The following is a 23,096-nucleotide window of genomic DNA, read 5'->3' on the forward strand; positions in this document are numbered from 1 at the left end:
TATTTAGCTAGCAAAAAGTACAGAAGTCTTTAATGTATAAAATTGAACCATCTCTAACTCAAACTCATCCAGATAGTTGTGTTTATTATGCAGACCTTAAAATAAAAACCCTCCTCTCTGAAACCCTGTGAGATGTTGGGAGTTGTCAGAGATATCAGAGTTCTCAGTCAAGCTAATTCACTAGAACCATAAATAGCCTCTACATAGCCACATGGCAAGGAAAAGCGAAACAACTATCTGAATGATCTCATTCAAGAAAGCTACCTTGGATGCTGGGGCTGGGGTGCAGGAGAACAGAATAATTTGGTTCAATCTATGCATATGTGCTCAACATTTGGGGTTCTCTCTTCTTGTATAAACACAGTTTCCTTGGAATATACACATTCAGGGAGACATAGTATGAAGGATTAGGTTTGCTCAAATGCAAAGAAATTCTTTAGCTGTGCAATGAAAACACAGTGACCATTCTGATGACTTTCTGCTTTCTGTTCTACAAGCCCGGGGCAAGCTCCTTTGAACCAGTCTGATTCCAATGCATTCCAACTTCAGTCTTCTTGTCTTGGTTTTCACCTCCGTGCCTGCCAGCATATCCATCATTTCCACAAAGTTAATAGAAAGATTATAGTAAAATTCATCAGGAAACTTCTATGGCTTGATAAACACCCCCTCTTCCACCTCCATCCTAATTAATTTCAGTTCTAATCACTTTATTCTTTGTGTGAAACAAAACATCTAAATTTGTTCCTCATAATCTTTATCTACCTTCAGATTCCTAAAAATACCTCAAAACATGCATAAACATAAGGTTCTAAGAAGCAGGCTTTATCTCTTAACCCTTAGCTTTTTTCAACTTGAAAACTTCATTGTTGAAGAAATCAGATACAAAAGCATTCTGCTATTGGCCAAAGAAATGTTTCCCATGGCTTTGTGGTGTTTATTTAAAGTATATTTTCTTATGTCGGCTTCAGAACCCATTAATTGCACCATTTATTTCTTTTCCCTTTGAGCTTCTTTTTCGTCTGTCTTTGCTGTCTCCTAAATGCATTTCTGAATAGCAGGGAAGCTCTACATAATGAATAGAACCTTAACCTTAGCAAGTTTTGAGACACTGATGTCTAAATTGTTTTTGTTGATAGCAGTATGACTTTAGTGAGTAAAATTACAAGTGTCAAATTCGAAAAACAGGCGCCGGCACCCTGGGTTCTAGTCCCCATCGGGGCGCCAGAATCTGTCCCATTTGCTCCTCTTCCAGTCCAGCTCTCTGCAGTGGCCCAGGAGTGCAGAGTGGAGGATGGCCCAAATTCTTGGGCCCTGCAGCTGCATGGGTGACCAGGAGAAGCACCTGGCTCCTGGCTTTGGGTCAGCGCGGTGCACCGGCCGCAGCAGCCATTGAGGGGTGAACCAACGGAAAAGGAAGACCTTTCTGTCTCTCTCGCTGTCCACTCAGCCTGTCCAAAAAAAAAAAAAAAAAAAAAATAGAAAAACAAACAAATAACAATTACTTCTTAATTAGGGTCTTATACATCAATCCACAGGTTATAGAAAAGTTTGTCAGTAGATCACCTAAATACTTGAGCTGTGCACTATCAAAGGAAAAGTCGCTAGAAAGCACTATGGCTATCTCTAGGGCCTTTCTAGACACACTAAACCAGGGTTCAATCAGCTCTGCCACTTCTTAGATAACCCTCTGTGGAAGTGTGTAAGCAAGCACATGGGGAAAAACATGGGATGGTGGGCAGAGCATTGGATGTGGGGGCCAGGAAAACTGGAATCTCAAGCAGACATATCAGCAACCCAGGCATTATCCCTTTGACTTGTCACCTTTCTCTGGGTTTGGCTTCTTCATTTGTGGAATAGGAGGCTGCATGGATAAAGGTATCTCTTCTAGTTTGGATAACAGGGTTGCTGTACCTCTAAGGTGCTCCCCCAGTAAAATGGAAACATGGAAATCAGAATGCGAGTCCTCTCTCCTGGCATTATGCAAACCTAGAAACACCTAGCATTCAGACACAATAGGGACCCAGAGTACCCCACCCCCCCCGTTGGCTGCCCTGCATCTGCGGTGAAGAGAGAACACAGACTGGGGAAGTTAAATGTCAGGGAACTGCTCCTGTGTGATCCAGGGGAGAGAAGTCAGCGTGGACCCTGTGGAGAAAGTAACCACAGTCAAATAGCTTCTGAAAATCTGAATCAGTGCCCTTCAAGATCGAAAGGGCCTTCTGGGATATCCAAATGGAATATATCCTTTGGGTTAAATTGTTCTTGTTTAGTGGAATTAATTGCTATATTGGTTGCCCCCCCCAAAATTACTGTGATTTCTAGGCATCTACCTTGCAGCCATCTGTGGAAATTTTCCTTTATCTCTTTGATGTATCTTGAAGGCAGTAGTACTTTTCACTCACTGTATGTGTAAATTTCTGTATTTTCCTGAAAAAAGCCATGGATTATGTGAAATCCTGCCATGACACACTCTATAGCAGGGGGTGTTGCTTATGGGTATCATAAATCTTCAGGTTTAAGACTCTCACCCAACTTCCCTACTTCTTTTTCTGTCAGTGTCATTTATAATTGAGCACACATTTCTTTTGTCCTCCCCCAAAGTGTTGTGTCTCTTAGACATGGAAGAGTGTGGGACTGATGGCCACTGCAGGTGAAGATTTGGACTTCATGTTCTGTTATTTTTATCCCACTGCCTCTAAGGCTTAAAAATATAGCACTGTCTTGTTAGACCGCTGTCATAGTTGGGCCGATGAAAACTATGTCAGATTTGCACGAAGGAACCGATTTTTGTCTTCAGCCCTTCTTGCTCCTGCCTGAGGTTGAATTTACTTGTGATGTGGTGCTATCAGCCACCAGCCTGTCATACGTTTGAAAATGGCCCACATCCTTGCGATACTTGTCTTGCTATTTCAGTAGGAAGAAAAAATTTCACAACTGGAATCAGGGGAGAGCAGATCCACTTTCTTTGGACTGTCTGCTCATTCGTATAATTTGTGATCAAGGCTTGAGCTCGTAATTTCTGCGCTGTAAGTTCTTGCACCATGGCTGGAGTTTGGAACAAAATGGAGAGAGGAAGTTGTTAAGGAAAATTCTCCTAAGGAATGGGGCAAACTCTCAGGGAGATCATGTTCTTTATGTGAGAAGGTTAAATGTTTTTCCACAGACATTCATACATATAAGGAGAGAAATTTGCACTTTTTGAACTGTGTTTCTTTTTCATTATTGGTCGCATAAATGACATATTTGAGCAATTTATCTTATTGATGAGATGTTAGTGTTGGGATGTTCTACAACTTTCTTTCTTAAGTAGGGTAGTGGTAGGATAGTTAGAGCAGAAATTCTTTACCTTCCTATTATTTGCTAGATAGGCCTTATCTGGGAATTATCTATATGTCTAGCTGACTGAAGATAGTCTTGGCTTATACCTGTTGTCCTAGAGTAACTACTAATAGCATCCCTCTCCTGTATCAAAGGGCCCTAGTAAAGATGTTAAATGATTAAGGCTCCCTCACTTTGCTGTGTTGGGGCCAACAAGTCCCTATTACCTGGACCCAGATTATGTCTTTCAAGTATTTTTGGCCCATGTATATGATGAGTTTATGAAGTTGCAAAAATAAAATAATCTTTCCTCATCACAATTACCCACTACCTGGTTAAAATGTCAGATCAGAAATAGAGCTCATTTCCTTCATTTTTCCTGACTGCTTCTGCTTAGTGTGGATTGTGGATTGTAGGGATGGAGCAAGATTCATCTAGAGAATACTTGTGAAGGGCATTGCATGGTGGCCTTAGAACGTCACACCACATGCTCCCATGTATCTATGGGCAGGAGCTGCTCAAAAAAGTAATGGTGTAAGCCAGGGCCGCGGCTCAATAGGCTAATCCTCCGCCTAGAGGCACCGGCACACCTGGTTCTAGTCCTGGTCGGGACGCCAGATTCTGTCCCGGTTGCCCCTCTTCCAGGCCAGCTCTCTGCTGTGGCCAGGGAGTGCAGTGGAGGATGGCCCAAGTGCTTGGGCCCTGCACCCCATGGGAGACCAGGATAAGCACCTGGCTCCTGCCTTCGGATCAGTGTGGTGCGCTGGCTGCAGCACGCTGGCCACAGTGGCCATTGGAGGGTGAACCAACGGCAAAGGAAGACCTTTCTCTCTGTCTCTCTCTTTCTCTCACTGTCCACTCTGCCTGTAAAAAAAAAATAGTAGTGGTGGAAACTTTGACCACATCAACAACCTGAAATGTAGAGACTGTGATTTTAACCACATCAATAGGACTATGTTAAACTGGCCTTTTCCAGTTTCTCTTCTTCATTCGTCCTCACCCCACTCCTGTCTTTCTCCCTTCTTCTGCTGATACCCAGAAGTCACAGGAAGGGTGGCAGGAAGCCTAGCTCATTCCATTTTCACTGATGGTTAAAGCAAGAATGTGTCTACTGTGCGGACAAGTCAACATGTATTCATTGAGTTGTCTGGGACTGCTTTATGGTTGATGGAGTTTAGTTACTTCTGTGTTTCCACATATGGTATTCTGCCACCAGATAATATGAAAAGTTCAATTGATTGTCATGAAATGGTTAAGAAAACTTTTACACCCTAATTCCGTTCAACCAATCAATGTCTCTGTACCCATCACTAACATTTTGGCAGGATAGGAATTAAGGCATTGCTTATCCTGTTCATAGACAATGGATGCTTTGAGTTTCAGAAAGGCAATTAATTCACACAAATCAAATTTATTTTCAGATTTTCTCCAGATTATATCTTTTTCAAGGAAACGTTAACTACCTTTCCTTATTTGTCCAAGATCTGAAACTATAACTTTCAAAACAGGTCAATTCTTTAAATAGTGATATATAAACAAGAGTTCTTAGTAGTTAGCCTAGGGGGTAATTTGAAAAAGATGGAATTAATGATACAATAAACAAATGCTGGTTGAAAAACACCCGGGGGTGTGTAGCACCCTCAAACCACTAATATGTGAAATCATGCTGGAGTATTTGTGAGCATTGTCTTTCCACTTCATGAGGCAACAAATTATGGACTCAAATCTTTCCCCCACAAGTGCAGAACATGAACTAACAATACTAATTATGAAGCCATGATATTAGAACTGCCTCATATTTAAATAGTGATGATTAATGATGATCAACCTATATAAAGATTCTCCATGCATGTAACCTCATATAATTCTTTCAACTACATGAAGAGGTTTTAATATATACACTTTACCAATGAATTTACAGACTATTTTAAGTTACAGTTGTAGATCTGGGAGTCATTAGGTTCCATCCAGTTTTGGAGAACAACAAACTATACAACTTTCTAAAACCTTACAAATGAATAATAGTGAACAGTCCTGGGGGATTTTTAAAAGAAATGAGTGCTGTTTCCCTCAGTTTACTTTTTGTGAGAACGAGGCTTATCTGAATCAAGGTCATAGTTTGAAATGTACTTATTTTGTAAGCAAAATAGGTGAACTGACCCCATGCAATGGAGTGTCCAAGCTCCTGGTCGCCAGCTGAAATGGTCTTCAGCCTGCAGATGGAATCTGTACACAGTGCAGGCGATGTGTCTCTGGATTTCCCAGTCACTGGAGTAGCAGAGATGTGTTTGCTGTAATACGCCACATGTGCTGTGCACCTGGGAAAACTTAATGAGGCATTCTGCATGCAGGCAGGATGATGCTGACATTAATCATTGCTGCTAACTCCTGGACTTAAGCAGGAGGCAAAACCCATCGCTTCTCCTACAGCACAGATTGAGCTTGTGAATGTATCTTTCCATTGTAGCTATAATGTTTTCATTTTGATTTTTAAAAATCCTTTGGGTCTAATTCTGTGAGCCTACCTATAGCACTGGATTAAAATGTCTGCATCATTTCTTTAGTTATCCAGTTAACTTTAAAACTGTTGTAAAAGTGTAAACCAGCCCATGACAGTTTTTGTACATGTTAAATAACTTTATTGTTCAGTTTTCATGATTATTGTATAAGGAATACTGATATAGATGTTCTATGCTGTTCTGAACCATGTTAATTACAGTTATGATGTATTTTGGTTCCACATCACAATGATTTGTTCCCAATGACCCTTTTATCCTTTCTAGGCACATTTTGTGTTGTTGTTGAAGTTTCTCTTTGCATTGTATTGCTTTGACAATTGTAATTTGAATCAGATCTGAAAGAGTTCCAGAATAAAATATATACTGATATTTTAAAAAATGGATCTTTCTTGTTTTTCTTTAGAAGTTTTTTTTTCTAACTCTGGCATTTTTACCCTCCTATGGAAAGGATGATTGTCACAGAAGCATTTGAAGAATATGCAAGAGTACTCTAAAACGCTTGCAGGAAATGGAATTAGAAGTTGTTTGTTTTGATGAAAGATAATTTTGAGGCCTATGTACACATACAAAAGTAATACTACAACAACTACCACTATTAAAATGTTAAATAAAATGCATACTATGAAAAAACTAAGCGCACGTGTATATAAACATGTATGTGCACCAATATTTCTGCATAAAACTAGTCTTACTCCATAAATTCACTTTTCTCAATGGGAAGATAATAAATGTGGTCGAAACACTCTCTCTTGAAGACTTGAAAGAAAAATAAATAAATAAAATATACTTCCCAAGAAAAATCCAAATACTCACTCATTTGATTGGCTCAATTCCAGTGTCTCTCAACCTTTCTCTGTCTGACCTTCTCTTTCTTCCACCACTCTACCTCACTTGGGATAAAAGCATCTGGGGAAATGTGTGGTTTGACATTGGGCCAATCAGGCATGGCATTTCTGTGCAACTTTTCTAGCAAAAAGGAACGCTGACTATGTCTTCTGTTTTATTCCTAAGATGCTTCCATTAGAGACTTTCAAAGCAGCATTGAGACTGATAGTTCTGTGGCTTTGTACTCTGCTATCTCTTTTTGCCATCCTCTCCTTTCCCACAATCACCATTGCTGTGTTTTGAGGCATACTGAGGAAGTTTAGGATCACATTAGACCCTCAAGAGCTGCTGGGTTGGTAACTCATTCCAACTGTTCTCAGAACATGAGGCAATTGTCAAGTGAACTGGAAGCAGGCCTAGATTCATTTCAGTACATGTGTACCTGTCTTGTTTGAGAGTTAGCTGTTTACAAGGAAATTCAAATTCCAAAGCCGCGCTTTCCTACAGAAGGTGACATAGGATCCAGATTCATGTGGCCAAAGGTCTGCAGCATATCCAGCCTTGAGATCATCCTACCGGTTTCCAAACACACTGGGAAATGAGGGAGCTGCCATCATTGGTTCCAAAAGTATAGCTCCTATAAAAGAGAGACACTAGAGCACGAACATTTCTTTTATCACTTTGAAAACCTTACTACTGTTGAGAAGCAGAATTTTGCACTTCTTAATGATTTTATTAAGTACTAAGATAACTGAAAAGGTTCCTTTTTAGTGCCTGAAATAAATTATTTGACTCTAAAAAGGCTATACAGATATGAAATTGTGTATATTATTACGACAAAGAAGGATAATCAAATGCTGTTTTATTTTCCAAAGGTGATACCACTCATTTGTAATTCTTTCCCAGGATGCAAACCTGAGTTGAATTTTTCAGAGAAGAAGACCCAACATTAGTTGTTATAAAACTATGAATAGAGGACAGGATTACATTGCCAAAGGAAGCCATCAACTCTCTATGCAGTATCCCAGGGCTTAAACACTCACTCTAGATGACTGACCAACAGAGGGGACTTGAGATCTTTTCACCTTGACATGGTCAGAGCCACCTTGCACTTCAGTCTGAAGCTGGGCACACTGTCGACACATAGGCTGAACAGCAGGTTGTTGAGTTGCTTGGTCGAGAGTGGAGATTGGTTTTCACTAAGCTACCTGCAATGGACTGAATTTCGTGTCCCCTCCACCCAGATTCTTATGTTGAAAGCCTAATACCAATCTCGTGGTTATTTTCAGGTTGGGTCCTTAGGAGGTGATTAGTTCATGGGGTTGTAGCCCTCATGAATGTTGTTAGTGTCTTAATTAGAAGATCCAGAGAACTAGTTTGCTCTCTTTCTGCTACGTGGGCACACAACAGGACATCAGCATTCTGTAGCCCAGAGAGGACTCTCATCAGAACCTGGTTATGATTGCACCCTGGTCTCAGACCTCCAGTCTCCAGAACTGTAAAGAAAAACACACACACACACCCACAATTTTCTGGTGTTTATAAGATGACCAGTCTATGATACTTTTTTTACAGCAGCCTGAACCAAACACTATCCAAGTTTCCTATTCCATCCCAAGTGCGACCAGCCGTACACATTTGTAAATATGTTCACAGTAGAGATTGTGGCCACAGACCTTGAGGCTGTAGGGGTAGGTTTTGTGACCTTGGCTCACCTCAACCATAACTCTTTCCACAGTGCACAATTTTCCTGCCCTCTCCATCCCTCTACACATCTCGAATTTATTTAGCCCCACGTTGTTTCAAAATCATTAGTGACAGTGGCAGTTTGCATTACAAAGATGACTGCAATGGCATCTCCTCCCACGGGATCCTACACTATGACTGCAACACTCCCTTCATTAAGTGTCAGAGACTGTCTCTTGCTCTTGGGTGGGAAGGGAACTTTCTCACTGCCATGACTCATGAAGTATGGCAGAAATGCGACTTCCCAAGAACAGATAATAAAAATGCCATGTTGCTTTGGGGAACCTAGCCTTGGAACCCAGATCCATGGAGAAAAACAAAACCATCACAGAGAAGCCAGAAGGAGAGTCCTTGTGTGGGTGCTCCAGCCAACAACCCAACTGAGATCCCACCTATGTACCAGAAGAAAAAAAAACACCAGAATTGTGAGTGACCCTAACCCTAACCCTAACCCAGAGGATCCCAACTCCAGTCACCTTGTCACCCCCATGAATCTCTCCAGCTTGGCTGCAGACAACATAGAGAGGAGACAAACTACTTCCACAGTGTCCCACCCAAACTCATGACACACACAATCTCTGAGCAATCTCTTGTATGCCATTACATTTTAGGGAACTTTGTTATACAGCAAAAGTAAGTGGGACTCTGGCAAAGTTTACATTGAGCTTGTTTTCAAGTCTTGACACAGAAAAGTATACTGCATCATGAGAGTGCTTCCATGGCCCCCCAAACTCCTCAAGTGTTCATAAATTATAAGCTCCAGTGGGAGCTAACTGGGAATTGCATGAGTGCGAAGTGGCCCATGAATAAAGACCTAGCCCTTTTCTAAAGCATTACATTTTTAAAGTAATTTAAAAACCTATTTTTTATCCTTATTTAAAGTGATGCTCAATCCTGGCACCTCGATGAAGACTATTCTCTTAGAAGAAATTTTTTTTAACTTTTATTTAATGAATATAAATTTCCAAAGTACAGCTTATGGATTACAATGGCTTCCCCCCTATAACGTCCCTCCCACCCGCAACCCTCCCCTTTCCCACTCCCTCTCCCCTTCCATTCACATCAAGATTCATTTTGCTATTCTCTTTATATACAGAAGATCAGTTTAGCATACATTAAGTAAAGAGTTCAACAGTTTGCTCCCACATAGAAACATAAAGTGAAAAATACTGTTTAGATACAGCCTCCTCACGGTATGTGGAGATTGCTCCGCCTATTGCTCCCCACTTCATTCCCAGTCATCAGAAGAGTGAAAATTTACTAATATTTCAGACTAGTTAAGTACTTCCCACACCTTGGGACCCAGTTATATTCATAGTTTTATCACTTAAATTTTCATGAAAGAGGAGCCTCCATTCATCATCATTCTTTTGACTAAGCATCTCACATGAATCTTTCTCCCTACACATAACTGAAGAGAAAGAAGAGAAAGTCACTACCCCCCCCCATTCCCTCCATCCTCACATGAGCAAAGTGATTGGTGCCCTGATACTATTCTTCAGCTTTTTTGTTTTCTTTCTGGGAATCTGGCTCTCAAGGGACACCCACAGCGTTTCACCCACGTCCAGGTGATCAGATCAGCCTCTCCTCAAAGAACTTGCCCCCAAGTCCACTTCTGCAGAGTTTGGAGGTAAACAACACCCACACACCCAGGTGCCCCTTGTAAGCCCTAAGGAGACAAAGGGCTCTTCAATTTCCTTTACTCATCACTCTGAGGAAGCAGGTGATAACGCAATTTTCCTCTACATCCTGCTACAGGGAAAGTGCATCCTATTCAGAACTAGACACTTGCTCCAGAGGATGAGAGTTTGATTCTAATACCGCAAGTCAGAGGAAGCAATCAAAGCAATAAGTAGATACAAGGTCCTCAAACTGCCAGGCCACCAAACAGGGTCACTCATGGGGTCAGCTTGCCCTGGAGGTGGGTGGGGAACTTAATGAAATGTAGGATTTCAGTGGCAGCAGAAAAAACACCTGCATTATGGATGGAAGTCCTCCTGGGAAAGTCAAAAGAAATGTTCAAAAGTCAAGCAATGATTTAGGACAAAGAAAGAAAAAAAACTATAAGCAGCAGCAGTAAAACCTTAAAATGCTGGCTACAAAGCTGATCATGGATAACCAGTTGTCCTGTTTGGAATTTGGGTCAAGTTGTCAATTAAAGGGTACATAGACACCATGCATGCTGTAGTCCAGGACAATAGCTAAGATAGTTTTCTCCCAAAGTCTAAACCTTGCAGGCCATATTTAGGTGTTTCCAGCTATGTCTGATATACAGAAAACAGCATTCGACTAGGTGTGGAATATTCTGGTACTAAATAAAATTTATTTAAAAAACCTATGTAACATAACCCTAGTATCCACTGGGGTCTCTGAGACCTCTTTGTAATTGCCTCAATTTCCCCTTTTCTGCACACTGGAACAGTCCACAACCTCCCAGAGCATTGATAAATTCCTGAGTTAGAACAAATATTCTCATGGTACCTCTAACCTGGGTTCATTTTTCAATACATGACGTCTCTTTTAACCCCTTCCAACTCAAAGATCAAGCCAGCTTCTTGCCCTAACATACTTGTAAAACAGCTACTTCCACGCAGCATTTTTGGGGAGGGATGGCTTTCTGTGAACCTGGTCACCAAAAGAATCTTCCAGACTCTCTACTGTCATCTTCAACTTTGGACTGGGTCCTCTATCCTCTCCTAAAGAGCAATGACCTGGGCTAGTACTGTGGTGCAGCAGGTTAAGCCTCCGCTTGTGGTGCCGGCATCCCATATAGGCAGCAGTTCGAGTCCCGGCTGCTCCACTTCCCATCCAGCTCTTTGCTATGGCCTGGAAAAGCAGTAGAAGATGGCCCAGTGCTTTGCCCTCTGCACCACATGGGAGACCCAGAAGAAACTCCTGCTCTTGTCTTCAGATCTGTTCAGTTCCAGCAATTGCAGCCATTTGGGGCTGAACTAGTGGATGGAAGATCTCTCTCTCTCTCTCTCTCTCTCTCTCTCTCTCTCTCCCTCTCTGTTTGTAACTCAACCTCTCACATCAATCAATAATCTTACAAAGAAAGAGCAATAACTGAGCTCCCTGCTCCCATTTTCTCCTACAGAGCATTTTAACCATTGCTTTGGCTGTCAACCTCTAGTTCACACAAAGTTCAAAAGAAGTTCTAAACTTAACTGAAATCCTGACAGTGATAGGTGAGGTGAGATAATGCAAGACTGGTCTCTCTACAGTAGCATTAGGAAAGACACTCTCAGGCAGGGTGTTGGCACAGCAGTTAAGCCACCAGTTAGGATCCCCACATTCCATATCTGAGTGCCAGTTTGAGTTCTGGCTTTGCTTCCAATTCCTTCCAATCCTGATTTTGGAAATCATCAGATGATAGTTCAAGTATTTAGGTCCCTGATACCCATGTAGGAGACGTAGACTGAGTTCCTAAACCCTGGTTTCAGTCTGGGCCAACCCCAGCTGCTCCAGACATTTGAGGAGTGAACCAACAGGTGTAAGGTCTCTCTCTGTGTCTGTCTGCCTGTTACTCACTTACTCACTCAGTCTTGCTCTCTCTCTCTCTCTCTGCCTCTCAAATAAATAAGCAAATATTTTTTAAATGTAAAGAAAGACACTTTCCACCTCAGTGCTTGAGTTTTCCATCTTGAAACGCCAGGATTGGACTGCAGTTTTCCATATTGGCATTCATCTCTAGCCCATTGGCAAGCCAGCGTTGTGCGTGTGGGAAGAAATGTCAGCATATTGGCATCTGTGCTAATAAACAGATCTGCTAATTGTGTTTTATATGAAATGTGAAATTCAAGGAAAACAGTAGGGGACATTAGCATTACTAAGCAGAGTCCTGTGCCATTTAAAAAAATATGTTCATTCCTACTCTGCCACTCATCATCTGTGAAACTTTGGATAATTAGTTAAGATATCTGAGCTTCATTTTTCCCAGTTTTGCATTCTAACATGCTGTAATTGGTCTCATTGATTTCCAAGGGTTCCTGCAACCACTTTGGACAACTGTTATGGGAGATACTATAGCTAAACCAACATGCTATGACTTACATTTCTTCTGTTAGGTATAAACCCAGCAAAAATGCCCACCTTAAGACATGTTCAAAGAGAATGTTCTCAGAAGTACTATTCAAAATAGCCCAATGGTGGGTTACATGGTGCTCCCCAAAAGATTTATCTGCATCTTAACCGTTAGAACCTGTGAATCTAACCTGATTCGGGAAAAGGATCTCTGCAGGTGTAGTTGAGTTGAGTACCTGGGCTTGCTCTAAATTCAACAACAAGCACAAGTATTCTCATGAGGACAGAAAGAAGAATAGGGATAAGAGGAAGACAAGGATAAAGCCTCTGAAAACATAGACAGCGATCAGCGTGGTACAACCACAAGCCAAGGAACTCTTGGAAGCACCAGAAGCTGAAAGAGGCAGGTAGGAGGCTCCTGACTGACTTCAAAGGGAAAGTCCTGTTGCCATCTTGATTTCACACTCTGGCCTCCAGAATGCAAGAGAATAAATTGCTATGATTTTAAGCCACTCGGTTTGTGGCAATGTATTACAGCACCCCAGAAAACTAATACAGTCCCCAAGTGGACATTATCTACATGTTCATCAAGCATAGCGTGGTTACCTAAATGGTGGTGTAGTCACACAATGGAACAGTTCACAGCAATGAAAACAAATGGATACATATGGATAAAGCCCATCAACATAAAGTTCAATTAAGGAACCAGACTTAAGTTGTACAATGCATGATCCTAGTCATACGAACTTCAAAAGGAAAAGGTGTTATTGTGGTAGGCATCAGAATTGGAGTGCCTTTTGGCAAGATGCATTGACCAGAATGGGGTTGCAAGAAAGCTGGAAGTGCTGTACTTCATAACCTGCATAGTGATTTCAAGCAGATGCTTGCTTTGTAGAAATACAATGAATCATATACTTAAGATTTGTACACTTTCTTGAATGTACAACAGTACTTGAACAAGTTCATGGAATTAAATTTAAATTAAATGGAATTAGTAAACCAGTTTATTTTGGTGAAAAAAATTGAAATCCATGCACAGTTTTTTTATAATATATATTTGTTGTGAACTTTCTAGAAATCACTTATTTATCTGAAAGGCAGAAAGACAGAGAAAAAATTCCTATCCATTGCTTCACTCTACAATGGCAACAATAGCTGGACTCAGGCCAAAGTTAGGAGTCAGGAGCTTAATCGAGGTCTCCCATGTGGTTGGCATAATCACTAGATTCATCACTGCTGCCTCCCAGGGTCTGCTGGAAGCTGGAGTCAGGAGCTGGAGCTGGCTATTGAATCCACACACTCTGATATAGGATGTGATGGTCTTTTTTCGGTAGGATTATTTATTTATTTGAAAGGCAGTTCCAGTAAGAGAGAGAAAGACAGAGAGAGAGAGAGAGATCTTCCATCTGCCGCCTCACTCCCTCTAAATGGCTGCAAAGCCAGAACTGGGTCAGGTTAAAGCCAGGATCCAGGGGCTTCTTCTGGGACTCCGATGTGAATGCAGGGTTCCATGCACTCGGACCATCTCTGTTGCTTTCCCAGGCACATTAGCAGAGAGCTGGTTTGGAAGTAGAAGCAGCCAGGACTCTAATGACGCCCTTATGGGATGCCTGTGTTACAGGCTGCAGCTATAACCCATTGAGCCGCAGCACTGGCCCTGATGTAATTGTTTTAACTGGCATCATAGCCACAAGGCTAACTGTCCACCTTTTGTGAACTTTTTGAAATATCTTTTGGGGCCAGCACTGTAGCATAGCGGATAAAGCCACCGCCTGCAGTGCCAGCATTCCATATGGGTGCCGATTCGAGTCCAGGCCACTCCACTTCCAATCCAGCTCTCTATTATGGCCTGGGAAAGCAGTAGAAGTTGGTCCAAGTCCTTGGGCCCCTGCGCCCCTGTGGGAAACCCGGGAGAAGCACCTGACTCCTGGCTTCGCATCAGCACATCTCGGGCCGTTGAGGCCAACTGGAGAGTGAACCAGTAGATGGAAGACCTCTCTGTCTCTCTCTCGGCCTCTCCTTCTCTCTGTGTGTAACTCTGACTTTCAAGTAAATAAATAAATCTTTACAAAAAGAAAAGAAATCTCTTTTATGCATGGATGTCAAAAATTTCTTGCATCAAAATATACTTATCTTTTAATCCCATTTCCATGAACTTTTCAAAGTACCCTTATATGTTATTTTTAAAAATCTTTTAAAATGTTTTTGATCTGAAAACATTTTTGAATTTTATATATTTATTTACTTGAGAGAGAGAGAGAGAGAGAGAGAGAGAGAGAGAGAGAGAGGTTGCTCCCAACACTGGTTCATTTTACAAATACCTGCAATAGTTTTGGGCCTGAAATCAGAGTCAGTAACCTGAACCTCAGACAAGGTCTCCCAACATGGGTGGTAGGAACCCACCTGCTACCTCGGAGGGTGCACATTAGCTGGAATTGAGCGTGGAGCCTGGACTTGATGCCACTCACTCAGATAGGGGGTGTTGGTGTCCCAACCATTGTTTTAACCACAGGACTGAGTGCCCTGGATGTTATTTACAGAATTAAAGCTTTGTTCACATAAGCAGAGAGCATTCAGCAGAGTTTATGACATATTTTGGGCTAGTAGGGAGAGAAGACGGCTGGTTATATGTCTGTATATGCTGAGCACTTCGTAAATTTAAGGCAAAACTGTTGCATACTGATGTAGCCAAATTCACACAACACAGTGGGGCTGTCACAATACAGTTGTTTATGTTCACGTCTAAATATTACAAAAATCCCTCCAGTGTGACCGCTACATGGAAGGCATTCAAACATGACCCTGCAGAGGCAAATTGGCAGGAGATGTTCTATATCCCCGATCTGTTCACAACATTTACTTTATAAGCCCATGAATTTCTACTTGTTTCCATAGTATAGACAACTGTATCTACCTAGTGCTGGTGTGTTCATATTTAGTTTGTATTTTGTTCATCACAACCATCTGTTCTTGTGCTATTTTTTTAAGAGTTCTTAACTCGTTTCTTTGTGTGATATGTGCGCCGTATGCATTTTAAACATTGTTTTTAACATTTAAGCATCAGGGGTTCCTTAGGTTAAGTTACCTGGAAACAGACACCGGAAGGCAGATTCCCGCACCAGTGATTTTCTAAGGAAGCCTACACACTGGGAGAAACAGATGAGCGAGTGGGGGAAGCAGGACTGTGAAAGGGAGGAAGCTGAGCAGGAGTTGGATTCCAGGCAAGTCCTGCAGAGTGTCTTCAGCCGGGTCCTGCAGGGAGCGCAGGTGTGTAAATGACACCTTGCAGCCTCCCAAGACAGAAGGTCACATCACTCCCGCATTGACAGCCGCTGGGGACCACCCCCTGGGGAACATAAACTCTCAGATGCTCTTTGTGTGCAAGCAAAGTTAGCTCCTCTAATTCAGGGTCATCCTCTGAAGAATGACTGTTAGACCACAGACATGGTGAGACTGCATTGAGGACGCACTCACACAGCACAAGGGATCTGGACAGGGCACGAGCAGGACCATTGCAGGGCCCTACCTCCCATGTTTCAACAAAGTGGCTCCCCTTGGCCTTGGGACACTGCCTTCTCCACCTGGATCCTGCACATAGCTCAGTCATCGCCTCCTTCTTTCCTCTGCACTGTACAGGGCACAGGAAATTGTACAAGCTTGCTGTTCCCTGAGTTCCACCCACAAAGCTGGGCTTAGACCATCTTCACCCCACTACCTCTAAGCCTATCAAAATCAGGGAGGGAAGAAAGGTGGAAAGTGGAAGTGCCCACAGTCCTTCCTCGGGGCCCTCTCTCCACATGCAGCCCTGCTGTGAGAAGGAGAACGAGGTGGTGCTTGCTACCCATGAGTACCTGTCTGCATCCTCAGTAGGAATTCCAGCTCCTATTGTACTGCCTGGGAGGCTTTTGACAACTGACTTAACCTATCTGCATATTCCTTTCTTCACCTCTAAAGCAGAAATCATAGTTCTATCAATCTAGGATTTGGGGGGAAGGAGTCGTGTATTATTAACCGGAATTAAGTACATAAAACATGAAAGATGGCCCACAGTTTGCACATGCCAAAGTTCTCTATCTATGTTTTTAAAATGTTACTTATTTATTCATTTATTTACTTGCAAGGCAGAGTGACTGAAAGAGAGAGACGGGGGCAGGGGGTTCATCTACTGGTTCACTCCTCCAAACTGGCTGCAACAGCCAGATCTGGGCCAGGACAACCAGGAACCAGGAACTGCATCAGATCTAGCACATGGATGGCAGGGGCCCAAGCACTTGGGCCATCTTCTGCTGCCCTCCTATGCACATTAGCAGGAACCTGGATCTGAGGTGGAGCATCCGGGATTCGAACAGAAACTCTGATATGGAATGCTAGTGTTGCAAGCTGTGGCTTTACTCCCTTAGCCACAACACAGGCTCCTCTAGTCATTCATTCAATGCCAGGGCAAAAACTGTCTAGCAAAAAAAAATGTAAAATAGACAGAAGCATATTTACTATGAAACTTTATCGTGGAGATGTATTGTTTAATTTGTATTAGGGATGTGTTACTATTTTTCTTGCAGAGAACCCTCCAAATTGTATAAACCTTTGGCACTACCCAACGCAGAACCACTCCGAAAAATGAATGATTGTTTTCTGCATGCTTTATCTCTTCGAAGCAAACTTCAGCACCACAGAGGGAGCAGGAGGATGTGATTGGAGCACATCATCAATGCATTCATTTTGCACCAGGAGTGATGCTACAAGATGTTCATCTCCAACCATGCCATTGTCCTCACCAACCTTGTCATCACTGTCCTCCACATCACAGTTAGCCTCATCACTGTCTCCATCCACAGCTCATCCTCATCAACTCCCTCGTCTCACTTGCACCGCAATCAGAGGCATCCACCACTGCTTGTTATCATCCACTTCATGGCATTTCTGCCCCACGTTCTGGTTTATTCTCCCAACTTCCTGAAGGAAAAAAAAGTGGAAGGAACATGTGTTAGGTCTTCACTCATGGGTCAGATAAAGAGGTTGATTTTTACCATGGTTTATTCTTTCTCTCATTCTCTTTTCAGACTGACACAGGAAAGATTTTGGGGATCAAAGGATATCCAGTGCCCAGGGATCAAATCTACACTCTAGCACTAACAGTAAGAGCCATTTAAGGGGCATCTCTTCACCTTCAAAAAGGAAGGAAAATAGGACCCAGATCACAGTGAGAAAATGGACATCAGGAGCTATTCCAGTACTTGCAAGGGAGAAGGTGTTGCCTAAGCCTGTAAAATAAAATAGCAGTCCCCACTTGACCAATTCCAAAAGGTACAGTTTGACATATCTTAACATAAAAGACATATATACACAGGATACTTCAAAAATGCACAAAATTATAATAGAATATAAGTTTAGGGGCTGGTGCTGTGGCATAGCAACTAAAGCCACCACCTGTGACACTGGACTCCACATAGGCACTGGTTCATGTCCTGGCTGCTCCATTTCCAATACAGCTCCCTGCTAACGGCCTGGGGAAAAGCAGCGGAAGATGGCCCAAGTGTTTGGGCCCATGACATCCATGTGGGAGACCCAAAAGAAGCTCCTAGATCCTGGCTTTGGCCTGGCTCAGCCCTGGCCACTGTGGCCATCTGGGAAGTGAACCAGAGATTGCAAGAATTCTCAATCTCTCTCTCTCTCTCTCTCTCTCTCTCTCTCTCTCTCTCTCTCACTGTAATTCTTTCAAATAAATACGTAAATATTTTAAAAATATATATAAGTTTATTTTGGTGCCCCAAATTTTAAAATCCATGTGTATAAGGAGTCTTCAAAATGTTCATGGAGGGGCCAGCATTGTGGCACAACAAGTTAAAGCCCTGGCCTGAAGAGCCACCATCCCAATGGGCGCCGGTTCTAGTCCCAGCTTCTCCACTTCTGATCCAGCTCTCTGCTGTGGCCTGGGAGAGCAGTAGAAGATGGCCCAAGTCTTGGGCCCCTGCTCCCATGTGGGAGACTTAGAAGAAGCTCCTGGCTCCTGGCTTCAGGTTGGCACAGCTCCGGCCATTGCATCCATCTGGGGAGTGAACCAGTGGATGGAAGACCTCTCTCTCTGTCTCTACCTGTCTCTATAATTCTGTCTTTCAAATAAATAAATAAAAAGAAAGAAAAAAAGTTCATGGAAAAATACATATTGTGTAAAAATCGTAAGCATACTTGTTTAGTGAAATAGTAAAATTCACAAAGGGGAAGATGAGTCTCTCCCACCTCCAATATTTCCCCAGGAGAATGTTATGACATGAGCCCTGTCCCTAGATCTAGTCTCAGATGCAGTCCCGGTGCAGTAGAAGAGCAAGACAAGGAAGCAGCTGCCGGAGTGACTACTGAGGTACATCTAGCATGTGGCATGACTGGGTATGATGTGTCTCTGGGGTGCTGGCATGGCTTGAGTTATCCCAAGCAGGTGACCAGAGTGCACTTGTCAGTGCTTGTAGTGTGGGTGTTTCTGCAGAGCCGGAGTGTGTGTGACGGGCATCTGGGGCTGGATGGTCCCCTGAGTGATTGCATCCCTTGAGTCTCAATTGTAAGAATCAGTCTTTGCTCTCTATGATTTTTATGGATTATGTACTTCCCAGGTCCCAAGCATTGTCCCCATGGCTTTATCTGTGCTGTCTCATCTAAGTACTGTAGTCAGTGTTGCTAGTGCCCTGTGTATGTCCCCCACTAACCTATCTATCATCCTTTGCACACTGTTAGCTTCTCACCACAATCACCTGCACCTCCCTGTCTTGGTTTTATTTTATTTTTATTGTTTGACTCCAAGAGAGTGATAAACCATACACAGGGCTGGCAGAGGTACTGGACAGTTTCACCTTTGAGATCATCTCTCAGCTGATGATGGACAGGACTCAGTGAACAAACACCCCAGCTGTTTTACCTTTCAGGCAGGACGACTTGGCTGTGTGTTCTCTGCTGACTCCCAGCAGGACTAAGGCCCAGCTGTCTTCAGATTAATGTAGTCTGTGTTGACTTCTTCCCCTCCCCATCTCTCTTCCCAGCCTGCTAGGATCACCCCACAGAGAACCTTTGTCTCCAGATTTAGTTTCTGAAGGAAGAGAATATTAAGCCTTCAGACAGGTTTGATGAGCTGTTTTCATTCCCACTTTGTAGACAAGACTAAGATTTAAAGTGCCATGGGCTGAATGTCTGTGTTCCCCTAAAATTTGTATGTTGAAATTCTAACTGCTAAGGTGATGGCTTTGGGAGGTGGTAAACTTGCTAGCTGACTTGGTCATGAGGAGGGAGGTCTCATGAGTGGGGTTAGTGTCTATAAAAGAAATCCCAGAGCACTCACTCCCCTGGTTCTGCCAGAGAGAACACTGCTCTCCGTGAACAGAAAGCAAGACCAAATCTGTGGGAAGCTTGATTTCGGACTTCCAGCGTACCAGGACTGTGAGAAATAGATTTCTGGTACTTACAAGCCCCTCAGCCTATGTATTTTTTACTATAGCAACTAAGACTATGGACTAAGACAAAGAGTAATTAAGTAACTTTCTGTAGCTCATACCACTAATAAGCAAAACTGGACTCAGTCTCACATACATCTCACTGTTTCCACTACACCGCATGCCTTATAAGCATCCAGAGTCTGTAAGTCCTTTTGCTACCAAGCTGGTTTTCAAAATTTTCTAGCTTTGTAGGGTGTTTTCTTGTTGTTTTCTCCTTTATAACAAGCTAAGAGTGATTGCTGCTTTGTAGGTAATGCATAATACTCATTCAATTAAGGTACCTGCAGCTTCATATTTGTATCACAATATCCTGCACAAAATATGCCACAGGGATGTTTACTCCTCTCCACCGGATAGCATTGACAGAACTCCACACGTGAGCAAGACCTCCTGGAATCCAGAGGTCACAGGTACGGCTTTTCTCTAGTAATGCTGGGGTAATAACAAATAGGTTTTTCAAAAGTCAGAATTAGGCAGTGGGATATGAAGAGCAAACATCTCTAGGATCTTTGCTAGAAAACCCAAATCCTGGGGTTTGAATTGTGACTCAGCAAGTTAAGCCAATACCTGTGATGCTAATATTCCATACGGGCGCTGATGTGACTCCCAGCTTCTCCACTTCCAATCCAGCTTTCTGCTAATGTGCCTGGGAAGGCAGCAGAAAATGTTCCACGTGCTTGGGCCCCAGCCAACCATGTGGGAGACCCAGATGGAGTTCCAGTCCCTGACTTCATCCTGGAGCAGCTCTAACCACTGTACCATTTGTGGTCATTTGGAGAGTGAACCAGCAGCTGGAAAAATCTCTCTCTTACACACACACACACACACACACACACACAAACACACACACAGTTTCTGTAATTCTGCTTCTCAATTAAATAAATGTTTAAAAAAATACTCCTTGTTTCACATTGTATTAACAATGCATTTCAGGGGCTGACATTTGTCATAGCAATTCCATCACTGGTTAGGACTCCAGTGTCCCATACCTGAGTGCCTGGTTCTGGTAAACTCCTCCAGCTCGTGACTCCAGTTCCCTGCTAATGCACACCCCGAGTGGCCCTGGCAGTGACTCAGCTGAGTAAGCTCCTGCCACCCATGTGGGTGACCTGGAATGAGTTCCTGGCTCTCAGCTTCTGCCCAGCCCAACCCTGACCATTGTGGCATTTGGGGAGTGGATCAACAGATGGGAGTACATTCCTTCTCTGAGTCTATCTCTCAAACAAATAATAAAAATTTTTTTAAAGATACACTTAAAATGTTATAGGAAAATACAACCAAAGAGAGAAGAGTCTTTTTAGATGCCCCAGAACAGAAGCACACTTTCAAATGTCATTTAGTTTAAAATTCTCAAAGATAAAAAGTAAGGCTGACGGTTTGAAAGTACAAAATGAGTATTTTTAGCCATGGGAATGTGAAATTGAATAAAACAGGTAGAGGAGAACTGATTAGGTAGAAAAAGAGCAAATATCCAAGTACATTCAGGACATGTGCCTGGACAAAACCAGAGAGAGAAAAGGAAAATTGGAAGAGAAAGCCAAAATGAAGGCTTTGCACAAGCTCCATAGATTTTACTGAAAGAGGATGTGTCCTTTCAATGGAGTTAATACAGCTGTCCCCACAGTGAAAGCTCAGACCCATAGCCTTTTGTCAATTGACTCTCATTCCCTTCATCCACTTCTGTCTTTGAGATTCACTGTCTCTTTCTCTCAGAAGAATGCCCAGCTGCATAGTTTTAGCTTTGCCCTCTGCAGCATGCATGTCTCTGGCTTGCCCTCTAATCCCGTTCACAGACACAACCACTGTTGCAACCCTGCTTGCTGATTGGTAATTCCATACATGAAAAAGTGTGATGCCTGAATGAGTCCCTGCCCTCTGCCAAACACATCTCCACAACCCGTCATCCCATCCACCCGGCTTATTCCCCTTGTTCTTTGAGATCAATCAAAGACACCTCCTACAGTAAGTCTCCCTGATTAGTGGTACTCACGAACCCCCATAGCCTCATAGGGAGGTGTATTTTAACAGAGATGATCACATGGAATTTGAATACCTGCGTACTGGTCACTCTCTTCCAACAAACTAGACATCTCTTAAGAGCATCAGGCTGTGTTCATCTTTGTGACTCAAGAGCTTGGTTTATACTTATGGTGATAGTGGGGCTCCCAGTTAAACTGAATCAAATTGATATGTTAAATATGATATTTGCATCACTATATTTCTCAAGCCTTCTTTGGCTCCCCAGTTCTCAAATGCTTTGTCCTAGGAAGCTTCTATAGATTATTGAGGGTATTTGTCCCCTGGTGTCTTTACATTTGGTAAAGTAAGGCAAATAGGGGTATCCAAAATTTACTAAGTCTCCAAAAGACCAAGAGATGCACCATTTCCACAGCCCTGTAACTTGGCAAAGCTCAAAATGCAACTTGTTTTTAATGAGGCTAAGCTGATACTTCCTAGGTGCTACCTTTTGTAAGTTATTTATTTTATGGCTGTGGTGGCTGGATCACCTGCCTGTCTCAGCTGTGCGCCTTTCAGATGGCCCAGGCTGGCAGAGGGTCCAGTGCTCAGCTCCCAGAAAACTGGGTCGCTTATGAGACAATGTCCCATCTTTAAGATTCGGCAGTTTGGGAGGGAGCGGGTGGGGCACAGCAATCAGATGGAATTGACTGCTGGTAGATAGCGATTTGTTGCATTTTGCATTCTCTTATGTACAATGTCTTTGATTGCTAGCACTGTCGTTTCAGGTTTGACATCTTTCTCTGAGGAACATCTGTGGCATGCTGCATTTCTCTTCATACTGGCAAAAAAAAAAAAAGCAGACAAGACACTGCTAAATTATTTTTTAATCACATGATACAGTGACATATGCAGTCACAGTTATGCTACATCTAGGCTTGAATTATTTTTCAGCTTTATTTGACCAATTTCTCATTGTGTTACTTTCTTTTGTTTTTGCTACCTCACACCTCTGTGTCCACCTGGATTTCTGGGACTCCAGGCTGAAGCCAAAGTAATGGGTATTTCTTTTGCATTGGTTTGAGAGACAAAGTCTTTAAAATGTGGCCCTCGGTCACATGGAACATTGGGGAGAAAGGGTTCATGAGGGCCCATCCTTGGCCTGGACTTCCTGAATCTGGAAGTGTCCTCCTTTTGATATTCCTTATCATTGTCTCCATCTGAAAAGTCA

Source organism: Oryctolagus cuniculus, chromosome 11 (assembly GCF_051225735.1).
Source record: "Oryctolagus cuniculus isolate XC-2025 breed Fujian yellow rabbit chromosome 11, ASM5122573v1, whole genome shotgun sequence".
Lineage (NCBI taxonomy): Eukaryota > Metazoa > Chordata > Mammalia > Lagomorpha > Leporidae > Oryctolagus > Oryctolagus cuniculus.